Below are 12,367 nucleotides of genomic sequence, written 5' to 3'. Positions count from 1 at the left end.
TGGTGAGGATGAGGTCAATGATACTTTTCCTTCTTTTTGGTTCCCTCACCTCCTGATGCAGTCCCAGTCTAGCAGCTATGTCCGTTAGGACCCAGCCATCTCAGTCTATGGTGGAACTACAAGGAACTACTCTTGGTGATGGACATTGATGCCCCCACCTGGAGTAGATTCTGCACCCTTGCCCTCAGTGCCTATTTCTGTGATGTTCATTCTTTTCATTCATGCTCCATTGCACCTTGAGTTTTGCAAATTAAATGTGGGAACATGCAAACAAAATCATTAGGCATTAAAATTCACAGAATGGCATTATAACAAAACCTTGGGTCATTAGCTGTTGCAAGTACTTTGTGACCTTTCCCACAACTCCCTGTTGCAGAATGAGAGCACAGTCGAGTCTCCACCTTTGTTGCCTTCTGTACAGTAAACTGATACTATGCTGTCTGCATCACTAGCTCAGTGGTTGGCACTGTTGCTTCATAATGCCGGGGTCCCAGGTTTGATTCTTGGCTTGGGACACTGTCTGTGCTGAGTCAACCACGTGCATGCGCCAGCGCGGAGACCGGAACCACGCGCATGCGCGGATCCACGCCGGCTGTGCAGGGCCGCCTTTCGGCGCCGGAGCAGCGCACAGCACTCCGGCGCTGTGCTAGCCCCCTAAAGACCATTGAATTGCTGGGCCAGGAGGCCCGTTGACTGGCACCGGACTGGAACGACTAGGGGATTTTCACAGTAACTTCATTGCAGTGTTAATGTAAGCCTACTTGTGACACGAATAAAGATTATTATAAAAAGATTATTATTATCGTAAAGCAATAATCTATACTGCAAGCCCAAAGTAACAGAGTGCACATCATTAATATTGTGAAGTGGAGGGTGTGTGACAGGGACAGGCTAATTTGGAGAGGACAGTTGAGAAGTGGGATCATTCAGAAATGACAATCCAAAGGTCTTACTGCTCATGGACATTATTTAGAACTTGTTCTTGGTACTCTCCAACACAGGCAGAAAATATTGCTTTTAAATTTTACAATCCCCTTCCAGGGCTGCTCACTTTTTCAAACATTTTAGCCTTTTAAGGGCTCAATATGATTTGAATTCAACCGGAGTTGAATCTTCGGTTCTTCTGCATGCAACACTTCATGGGCAAGATTTTCCTATGGGCTTCGGGATCGCGAAGTTGGGATCAAATGGATTTGCACTTGCTGAGACCTAGTTATTTTCCCTCAGCCAGGCTCCTAATTGGCTGCCTTTGCACTCACCGTCTTATTAAGAAAGGCAGGTGGGATCCTAATGTTGCCGAGCAGTCACATAACGGACTGCAACAGCTGAATCATCAGCAGAGTTGGGTGCTGCTGAGACAGCTTGGTGAACATGAGGGGTCTCAATATGGTACTGTTGTGTTATGTAATTTGGAATAACACAAGCTGCCACTTGATGCAGTTTTGAGTAAAAGATGCTCCAGACTTTGAAGTGAGTTCAATATGTTTTATTGAACTATTAGCACAGTTCTCAATGAGTTCGACTCTCTGCTAATCTAAATGTAGTAACTCAGTCTAACTGAACCAGCCTTGCTCTAAGCCACGTGCTGGGGTGTGATGCTGAGGATACACCCTGTCTCACTCTGTAAATGTTGGTCTATGGAAAGAGGCGGGGTGTGAGTGCCTCATCCCTTTTATAGTGAGATATCACCCCTGAGTGTCCTGACTGCTCATTGGTCGTGTCCTATTCTATGTGTTCATGAGCAGCATGTTTGCATATCATGACAGGAACCACCCAGAGAGGCATACATTTAAAATAAAAATTCAGTGTGGCTGGAAGTAGGCCGTTCAAGCAGAGGCAGTGTTGCTGACCCTTGCTGTCAGCAATCCCTCTTTGGGGAATGGAGTGCCCAACTTCAGTGCCGCTTCCTGAGCCTGGTGTCCCCCACGCAGCAAGAGGTTCTCCTCCACCCGCAGCAAACAAGCGACGACCCTCTAAACCTGGCTGAGGCCTTTAACATGCAAGTTGGCTGCCAGCCTCTGTTAAACAGGCAGCTGATCTCTCATTTTCCGGGAAACCTCCCATTGGCAGAAGTGCATCGGGGAGTCATCCCGAAGCAACTTCCTGCTATTTCTGTGCACACCCCCAGCCAGGCCCGCCTCCACACCTGCCACCATGAGGCCAGGAAAATTCAGCCTCATGTCTCGGCTTGCATCAAATAGCTACCTCCACAATTTCAACATAATGGTTGTTAAGTCTGTTTAAAAGCAACAGATTAGCAGTCATGTTTCAACAGTACAGAAAGAAAAAGGAGGGATGATATTTTTCAAGTAGTTCTGCCTGGCAGAGAGCTTTGAATTCCAGCACAGAGATGACGTACAGAATACAGTTTTCCATTCATTATGATCTCAATCCCTCATTTAAATGAGTCAATTAGTGTACTAAAATGTACACACAGAGGGAATTAATGGCAGGATTTTCCGGCCCCCACCCCGGCAGATTCCCCCATGGCAGCCACGGTGAGCCAGCCAAACGTCGAATGACTTTGGTGAGATTGGAAGCTTGTGCTGGTGGATGGGGCCAGTGTGGTAAACCACGTGATTGTATTGTCTGGACTGTACTGTATCATACATGCCTGGGCTGGTCCAGGTTGGCTCCGCCTGTGGCTCTTCCCCTCGGGGCTTCTGTATAAAAGTGGCAAGTCTCCGCCTCCGGCCCCAGTTCGGAGTTTAGAGTATTGAAGCTTCAGTTAACTTTATCAACTCGTCGTGTATTATTGATGGTGTATCAATTTAATACACTAAACAGCAAACATGTGGACCATGACGAGAACTCCGGCGCTTCCACCACACCGCAAAAGTCCTGGACCCCACTTATAATAGAGAGAAATGCGTCTTTCGTACGACACGCCTGGCCATCCTTGGTTAGGTCGTGGAACACGGAGTCCTAGGGCACGACCCCGACTGCATGCGCCCCCCTCCTGGAACTCCCCCTCCCCCACTGCCCCAAGGCCCTGAAGAGATGCTTGGGGTTCTTCTCCTACTATGCCCAGTGGGTCCCCAACTATGCGGGCAAGGCCCGTCCACTGATCAAATCTTCCACTTTTCCCTTGACGGCTGAGGCCCGCCTGGCCTTCAACCGCATTAAAGCAGACATTGCCAAAGCCGCGATGCACGCTGTGGATGAGTCCACGCTCAACCAAGCGGGCAGGCCCGTGGCTTTCTTCTCCCGTACCCTCCATGCCTCCGAAATTCGACACTCCTCTGTCGAAAAGGGGGCCCAGGCCATCGTAGAAGCTGTGAGACACTGGAGGCATTACCTGGCCGGCAGGCGATTTACTCTCCTCACTGACCAATGGTTGGTTGCCTTCATGTTCAGTAATGCACAGTGGGGCAAGATTAAGAACGACAAGATTCTGAGCTGGAGGATCGAGCTCTCCACCTACAATTACAATATCTTGTATCGTCCTGGGAAGCTCAATGAGCCTCCAGATGCCCTCTCCCGCGGTACATGTGCCAGCACACAAGTAGACCGACTCCGGGCCCTCCATAACGATCTCTGTCACCCGGGGGTCACCCACTTTTTCCATTTTATCAAGGCTCGCAACCTGCCTTACTCCATCGAGGAGGTCAAGTCCGTGACCAGGGACTGCCAGATCTGCACGGAGTGCAAACCACACTTCTATTGGCCAGACAGAGCACACCTGGTAAAAGCCTCCCGCCCCTTTGAGCGCCTCAGCATGGACTTCAAAGGGCCCCTCCCCTCTACTAACCATAACGTGTACTTCCTCAACATCATTAATGAGTACTTCAGATTCCCCTTCACCATCCCCTACTCCGACATGACCTCTGCCACCGTCATCAAGGCCCTGCACAGCCTTTTCACCCTGTTCGGGTTCCCCACCTAAATCCACAGTGATCGGGGTTCCTCCTTTATGAGCGACGAGTTGCGTCAGTTCCTGTTCAGCAAAGGCATTGCCTCCAGGAGGACGACCAGCTACAACCCCCGGGGAAATGGACAGGTGGAGAGGGAGAACGCGATGGTCTGGAAGGCCGTCCTTCTGGCCCTAGGGTCGAAGAATCTCCCAGTCTCCCGCTGGCAGAAGGTCCTCCCCGATTGCTCCACAGCTCCAGGGTCCCAGGTTCGATTCCAGCTTGGGTCACTGTCTGTACGGAATCTGCACACCCTCCCCGTGTGTGTGTGGGTTTCCTCCAGGTGCTCCGGTTTCCTCCCACAGTCCAAAGATGTGCAGGTTAGGTGGATTGGCCATGCTAAATTGCCCTTAATGTCCAAAATTGCCCATAGTGTTGGGTGGGGTTGCTGGGTTATGGGGAATAGGGTGGAGGTGTGAACCTTGGGTAGGTTGCTCTTTCCAAGAGCCGGTGCAGACTCGATGGGCCGAATGGCCTCCTTCGGCACTGTAAATTCTATGATCTATGATGCGCTCCACTCCATCCAGTCGCTCCTATGTACAGCTACTAATGTGATCCCTCATGAACGCCTGTTTGCCTTCCCCATGAAGTCCACCTCCGGGGTCTTGCTCCCATCCTGGCTGACAGTCCCGGGGCCTGTTCTACTCTGCAAGCATGCGAGGAGCCATAAAACCGACCCCCTCGCCGAGAAGGTCCAGCTGCTCCACGCACACCCTCAATACGCCTACGTAGGACAGGCAGCAGGACACAGTCTCCCTTCGGGATTTGGCTCTCCGGAGACCACCACCAACCCCCACCCCTGCCCACCTCCCTCGCAAACTGACACTCGCAGGCCTCGACGCCGGCGCCAACACCACAGCCGGGACTGAGGCGATCACGGCGGACGGTCAAAACCCCCGACAGACTGGACCTTTAAGACCACTTCACCCTCGCCGGACTTTTTCTAAACAGGGGGTGAATGTGGTAAACCACGTGGTTGTATTGTTTGGACTGTACTGTATCATACATGCCTGGGCTTGTCCAGGTTGGCTCCGCCTGTGGCTCCTCCCCTCGGGGCTTCTGTATAAATGTGGCAAGTCTCCGCCTCCAGCCCCAGTTTGGGTCCAGAGGCTGGAGGCTTGCTGTTTAGTGTATTAAAGCCTCAGTTAACTTTCTCAACTCATCATGTATTATTGATGGGGTATCAGCCAGGAAATTTTGGCTGAAATCTCTGAATCTATTATTTCGTACTACCCTGTGTGATGGAGTTTCTGGGTTGAGAAATTGTCGGAGTTGGGCCTGTCATCGTCCAGCACAAGGAAAATGTCTGTGAAGACTCATGCCATGTTGAAAGGACGAACTTGGAAATCTATGGCAACTTTAATGGCTCCGGGACATCCCAAGGTGCTCAAGGGCCAATTAACTACTTCATAAGTGTAGTCACAAACAGCAGTGAAATAAATCACCAGAACATCTGTTTTTGGTGTTGGTCAAAGATAAATGTTGGCCAGGATTCTGGAATGAAGCCCTGGTATTCTTTGAACAATGCCAGGTAGTCTTTTTGGTTCAACTGAGAGAGCCAACAAGGCCTCAGCTTTGACAAGTGTGCTACCACTGGGCCAAGACTGACACTCAGAGGCATAAAAGAAAAGAAAATTCTTCATAAATGCATCATTATGGACGTAAAATTCCAAACTTTTCTCAGGGAATGCACCCTAACCCCCTAGAAGTCACAACCAATTTTATGCCTTCAATTTTTTGATTTCCCTCTCAGGATTTTAAATCTTTATTATTTATGTTTTCCTTTTCCTTCTTCAAGTGAGTCTTTCTACCGCTCACAATACAAAGTTGGCGTAACTAATAGCTTTCACATGTCAGAGCTGATCTTGAGTTGTTCGGATCTCTGGCTGCTTTTTCAAAACCTCTGGCCCAGTTTTTGCTTTTTTTCCATGTATGAAGCAAAATAGATATATATTTTTTTAAATGCCTTATATATTAGCAGTAGAAAACTGTCATAGTGAAGCATTGGGCTGGGAACATGTCAGAATTTCTTTTTGCAGTTTTCTAACCAATAAAGAAAATAATAAATTCCTTGCAGCCCTGAAGTCCCATTATTATTTTTTTTTACAATTTAGAAACAAATGCGGCTCTACTTCAAAAAGACCTTCACAGGAATAGGACATTCTGAGATATTGATAGCAACGACACCTTGAATTAATAGAACACCTTCAATGCAAACAAACATACCAAGGTGCTGTTGTAAATAGGCGTAAGGAAATCAGACTAGTGTTAACGACGGAGAAGAGTTGATAGTTGAGGCTCATTTTTCTTTTTCACTTTACCACCACCCAAAGACAAGCGTGTTTTTTGAAAAAGGTGTTTTAACTCCTGATTGCTTTGATTGTCAGGAGCAGCCAGCTGGCAAGTGGCAGGTTTTTGGAAGTTTTGAAAGAAAGACAAAAGTTTATTGTTCAACTCTCCAATATGCACAACTGTGCTTGAATAGACGCCACCACACCCACGCTAACCCTCACTCAGATGCATAGGCATTCAGGAAAAGACTGTGATTATAAAAATAGCATGCATTAAAGTTTTATGATTTCAAGAGTTCTTTGTTACGCTTGCTTTTCCCTGGGGTGAAGGCTTGGTTCGCTATTGTTTTATGTGCTCAGAAGCAGATGTCTCTTATTATAATGGAGTCAAAGAATGAAATGCAGAGCTGTTGTTCCTTGGGTATAGGGTTCAAGGACAATTCAAGTCTCTTCCTAAATGTGGCTTGAGAGCAGGTGTTCTTAGGTAGGGGATTTTCACTTCATTGGCACAAATGTTTCTTCCTGCCAGAGGAAAGTATTTCTTGTTAAATCCCTTGTGGATGATTTTGAGCCCACATGAGCTATCAGCGAGAACAGCGTCACAGGTGCAAAATCCGCTGAGAATCGGGGAACACGGGTTCTCACCGGCGAGATCGCGTTTCCTGATTTTTCTTGCCGTTCGCCGCTGACATAATGAGATTCCCGCTATGAAAGGTCAGGGACCTCATTTAAATACATTGACATATCATTAGCTAGCACTCCCACCAGGCTATACCCATCACGGATATTCATTGGGCGCTGGCATGATGTCACGTTGGTGCGATTTACAACAGCTGAATAAAAGCAAGAACCTGGCGACTTCACCTCTGAAGGTGATGTCGGAGGTGATTGTCCACGATGCCATGACACCCTCCCCTGCAGGGTGTCAGTTGCCGAGGGGGCACTGAAGAGGATGGCGGGGAATCAGATTAGTCTAACTACGGCCCAGTGGAGGGGGTGTTTGTTCAGTCTCAGCATCTTGAGGTGTGTGGTTGCTCTCCGGCCTGAGTGGCCCGTCATGGCTGTGAGCCTCTTGGTATAAAGGGGCCTGGTGGGTGGTTTTCAGGCATCGCTTTCTGTGTCCTCCTTGCTGGGTTTGTGGTTATATCACTGCTGGGGGATTGCCCTTCCAGAGTGGCAGCTGGAATGTGGGTGGGAGCAGGTGAATCCACAGGATCAACGCAGGCGAGGGAAAGAGAGGGAGGAGAGGAACCTGTGTGTCCCCTTGGAAAGCCCTTGCCCTAGCAAAGTTCAATATGATCAGACAACATGAAGCTCTCAAGGGCTCATGTTTTAGCCAATGAGGAGCCCCGTTCTGGGTCAGCACATACTGTAACGAAAAAGGTTTCCTTTGCTCCACAACAGGCTGGTATTGGGTGTCACAGATAACTGCGGGTGTCTCTCTCCTGCAGGTGTTGAAACCACAACCCAGAAGTGTCGCACTGGGACAGCTTCGCAAGAGAGAGGGGACAAGTCTCACTGTTTATACCTAACCAGTGAAGTTGTCCTTCTGCTACACCATTTACCTTGACTGCCACCTATGCTTGTGTCAGTCTCTCTCCTGTGATGGTGAAATATCACCCGGAAGTGCCCCACTAGTGCAACTTCACAAGAGAGAGAGAAAGTGAGACCACTGTTTATTCCTGGCCAGTAGCCTCTCTTGGGTGAGTGTGTTCGAAGTGCTCAGATTCCCTTTTCTGGTCCTTGGCTACGGGATTATGTCCTGGCAATTATTGTGACTTGACCAGAGTGGACAGTGAAAGGAAGGTGAGACCACAATAATGGAAGTTTTAAAATAATTGATTTATTCAAGAGAAATTAAGTCTTCTGCAACTCAGATTAACCCACACACACAAAGACCGATTATGAAAAAGTATGTGTGAAACAAGAGACTAAACAGCACATCGAAAATTCTTATAGCTTACACAGATTTACTTTAGCGCCCGCAAACACAGATACACAGATATATTCACTCACCCACCCCAAACCTCAACAAACTATGGTATTTGGGAGTTTTCTGTGAGCTGGAGGAATATACTCACTGCTCCAGGGACAGGATAGTTAAAAAAACATTGACACAGATTTCTTTAGATCTTCTTCCAAGCTGGCCGGTCCTTGTGGCTGTTGTTCCCCTGGTTCTCGTGGTCTGTGTTCAGCAAGGCGAAGCGTGTGTCAGGCAGGACTGTAGAGTTCTAAGACAGTTCCTCAGACTTATCATTTTAAGGGCAAAACCCTGAATGGGTCAAATACTGACCCTCCCACAGGTGATTTCCAGAACAAAGGAAACCTTTCTGATTGTTGACAGGATGGAAGTGATTAAATTCCCCAAACAAAAGGTGTCATAATGTAATTTGATTTTAATCAGTGCCCTTACAAAAGCTTGCAATGTCTCTGGTTTCTGCTGGTCTCTTGACAATGGTCGCTGGAGATAACTTTAATTGTTATCCCATTAAGGTATTGTGGTTCCGCCTGGCCAGGGCAGCAAGTGATTTGCATTTCAACTTCCCCTCTTTGAATGAGATCGGGCCGTTTCATGACTCACGGCCTGTTTGCCTTGATTCCGTTGTCTGCCTACAGGCATTGTTTGTACAGCAATCTGTCCTTTTAAAATGGAATGTCCTTTTCCCAACATGTCCAGTTCATTTTCGGCCCTTTGATGAGTTTGCTGCAACTTACAAATGCCCCTTTGATACAATCAGATCCTGATCAGACTGTATCACCCAGAGACGGTATGCAAACTCCATCAGCCTCAGAAAACAATAGCCCCAATATCCCCTTACTTCTAAACTAAAGTGGAACAAAAAACAAACAAATGTTCAAACAACATTCCCCAGATAATGGTATATACATTCATGCTGGACAGTTTTTACTACAGGGTGATGCCTGTGAGTTACATTGGCAGGTGGATGCTTAAATATTGACATGGTTCGCCTGCAAGACATTTACAATTTTATTCACTCCAATAGTGATCCTGTCCGTTGAGCTTTCTGTGCTGCCCGGTTAATCATCTTTTGGAGTTTGACTGTCTTCCATCATCGCTTAAGTCTGCAGTTTGTCACCAACAGATACACCACAATTAACAATTGGCAAATTATCAAGATATGCAAGTTTATACGGATCCAGGCTGGGACTACCACCCACGCTTCCAAATCCCACCAGTCTGGGGTTTTAATATTTTCTATGTCCTTCGCAACATCTACTGTTTTCCGTTCTAAAATGTAGAAATGTTTGTGAGACAGCTCAACTGCTGCCAGCAGTTCCTTGAGCTTCTCCTTTACAGGGGGAAAGTGGGCAACATAGTCCTGCAAGTTAGTAAAATTCTCCTGTAGCGTAATGTGAATGGAGGACGGTTCTGGGATGGGTACGATTCGCTGGTGTGCCACATGAACTTCCACCCTGGGTTTAAAACAGAAACTACTGTGCGATATCGGGCACCACTGGTACAGAGGGGCTGGTTGTGCAGAGGTTCCCATCACCAGGATTCTCACAACTACCCCCATAATTGTGTGGTTGGACTTCCCACAATCCACAGGTACTGGGTACGCTTCTGAGGCTACACAAAGTTGTCAGGGACTCAATGTGTTGTTATAAGGGTGTAGCGCTGCTAGGTGCTGATTGCTTATCCATGAACGCACCTGACCTTGTCTCAAATCCTCCTGATTGTTCCTCCCCTCTCCCAGCAACCAAGCCCCATAGAGCCCACACACCTCATTTTGTGCAGCCTGATCGGATGCATTCCGATCCTCTCGAATTAAAGCGTTTATAGTTTTGACATGTGTCTCCAATTGTGCTATAATTTCTTTTAAATGTAGAGTCATTACCACCTCCTCGTGTAACCCCGACCCGACCACAGCATTTTCATCCCCCAAAATCTTCCTGAGCTGGCTCTTTAAATCGTTCATTTGTAGAGTCAATTCTACATTGTCCAGGCTATTGACAACTGGGGCGAAATTCTCCTACCCGCCCCGCCACATTTCTGCCCCGACCGGCCGGCGGGAGTCTCCGTAACACCGGCCGGTCAATGGGGTTTCCCATTGTGGGGCAGCCCCACGCCATCGGGAAACCCCCTGGTGCCGGCAAAACGGAGACTCCCGCCGGCGGAGAATGACGCCCCTGATGTGCCAGTATTAAATGCTGCGAAACCGTCATTGACCAGCCCTCGCTGTTGTCTCCCTGGTCCCACAGTAAAAACATTTTCCTGTTTATACAATTGATCAATATTTACATCCCCGATATCCAGATTATAAAGCTTTTGAAACATGTCTTTCAGACGGGCTTGGTACAGTAGTTCTGTTTGCCGAGGACACCATGCAGGTAACCGTACCTCTGTCAGGTTTAAAACCACTGAAGCCACAGCGTAATGTACCCCCTGATACAACAGCTTTTCTGTGGGAATGAGTACTAACCCATTCCTGGGCCCCTGGGTGGTGGTTGGACAGTTGTGAGGGTTGATCGGTTGGGCTGTGGGTAGGGGCTTCTTCACCTGAACCAGCAGTTCGGTGGCTTTCACTGCCATCCCTGCCCTGGCAGCTACACATGCTTCCCCACTGCGGTCCCAATTTATCCCGTTCCCGGGGTCCTGCCACCACCTCACAAAGGTAATTGCTGCCCCTTCGGGACACACCTTGGCAGTCACCCATAAACACAAATATAAACCCTGGTCCTCTGTCCACTATTTCTCCCAACATACAGTGACCCCTTCTGACCCCGTGATGGTCCGGTAGGTGTCATTGTCCAGTCTTTCCCAGTCCAAGGATCGATCCCTCATGTCCGAGCTCAGCTTCCTGAGCCACCATCATCTCCCAAGAGGAACGTTCTCCTCACAGGTCAAGCACACCCGCCTGCCCTCAGTCACCCTAACCCGGTCAGTCACCACATTAATTTCTGCACAAGGGACTGATATTTCTCCGTATCCAAAGCTCCTGTGGCTGGAGAATCTGGTCGAGTTTGACCCCAGCCATCCAGGCCATCTTCCCTCATGGGGATAGTTGGCCTGGCTGTTCGCTACCGGGTTCGCCTGCCCGGTTGTTACAAGGGGTGCCCTGCCCCCAGAGTACCAGTAGACCAGGGACTCCTCTGTGTCCCCTCGTCACCCGGCACACACCTGTATGCCCATTGCCATCAAGATCCACATCGTCGGGTGCCCCATCTGTAAAACAGACAAAACACATCCTTGCCTCGACAGTACAACCTACCCTTACTACAACACACCCTGACTTAGAGTGCATGAATTCTATTCAGGCAGCAGCAGCAGCTACCGCTTTGAAGTTTGGAAATTGACTTGAAATCGCCTTTGCTGGCTGTCTGTTCTTCATGCTCACAGCACAGCTCCACCAGGGTCCTAGCACCCGTTGTTTCGACTGTCTGAACAGGACCCTGGGCGCAATTCTCCGATGCCGCGCCGTTTGGGAGAATTGCCTGGGGTGCCATTTTTTCACGCGACGCCGGTCCGACGCCCTCCCGCGATGCACCCAAACGGCGAGATCGGCACTATCTAGTTTGCGCGGTACAGTCCGGTGAATCGCCCGAGACACCCAAAATGGCGATTCTCCGCCACCCCCGGACAACTTACACATACTCGCTCCTATCCCATTGCTCCTCTGCACATTGTCAGAAGCAGCGATGTGTGATTCCAGAGCTTACCTAAAGATAGTATGCCCTCCAGAGATCACCATTTGGAAGTTATAGAATCATAGAATCATAGAAGTTTACAGCATGGAAACAGGCCCCCAAATAAACGAGTGCTTCAGAGGTCGGACATTTCAGACTTGCACAGTTAAAAGAAAAAGCGCGCTATTCGCATTCTGAATGTTCTACGCATGTGTGGGACCAGTTCGTACATGTTCATATTGAAAATCAACGCGACCTGGAAGAATACCGTTCTGCGCATGCGTAGAAGAGTGAGCATGTGCACTTGAAAAAAGAACGCACTCCAGACGAGGATCGATTTGCGCATGCGCAATTTAATTTTGCGCATGACGTCACGGACGTGATGATGTCAGAATGTTGTAGACATGCACACTTAAAGAAAAACTGCCCGTAATAAGGCACAAAACGGACGTTTCTTTACCTCGCAAGGCAGAACATTGCCTGGATTTGAACAAACAGCTGACGAAGACTTTCGCA

The sequence above is a fragment of the Scyliorhinus torazame genome, chromosome 11 (genome assembly GCF_047496885.1).
Source record: "Scyliorhinus torazame isolate Kashiwa2021f chromosome 11, sScyTor2.1, whole genome shotgun sequence".
Taxonomy (NCBI): domain Eukaryota; kingdom Metazoa; phylum Chordata; class Chondrichthyes; order Carcharhiniformes; family Scyliorhinidae; genus Scyliorhinus; species Scyliorhinus torazame.
The sequence above is the reverse complement of the archived record's forward strand: the minus strand, read 5'-3'. Positions refer to the sequence as shown.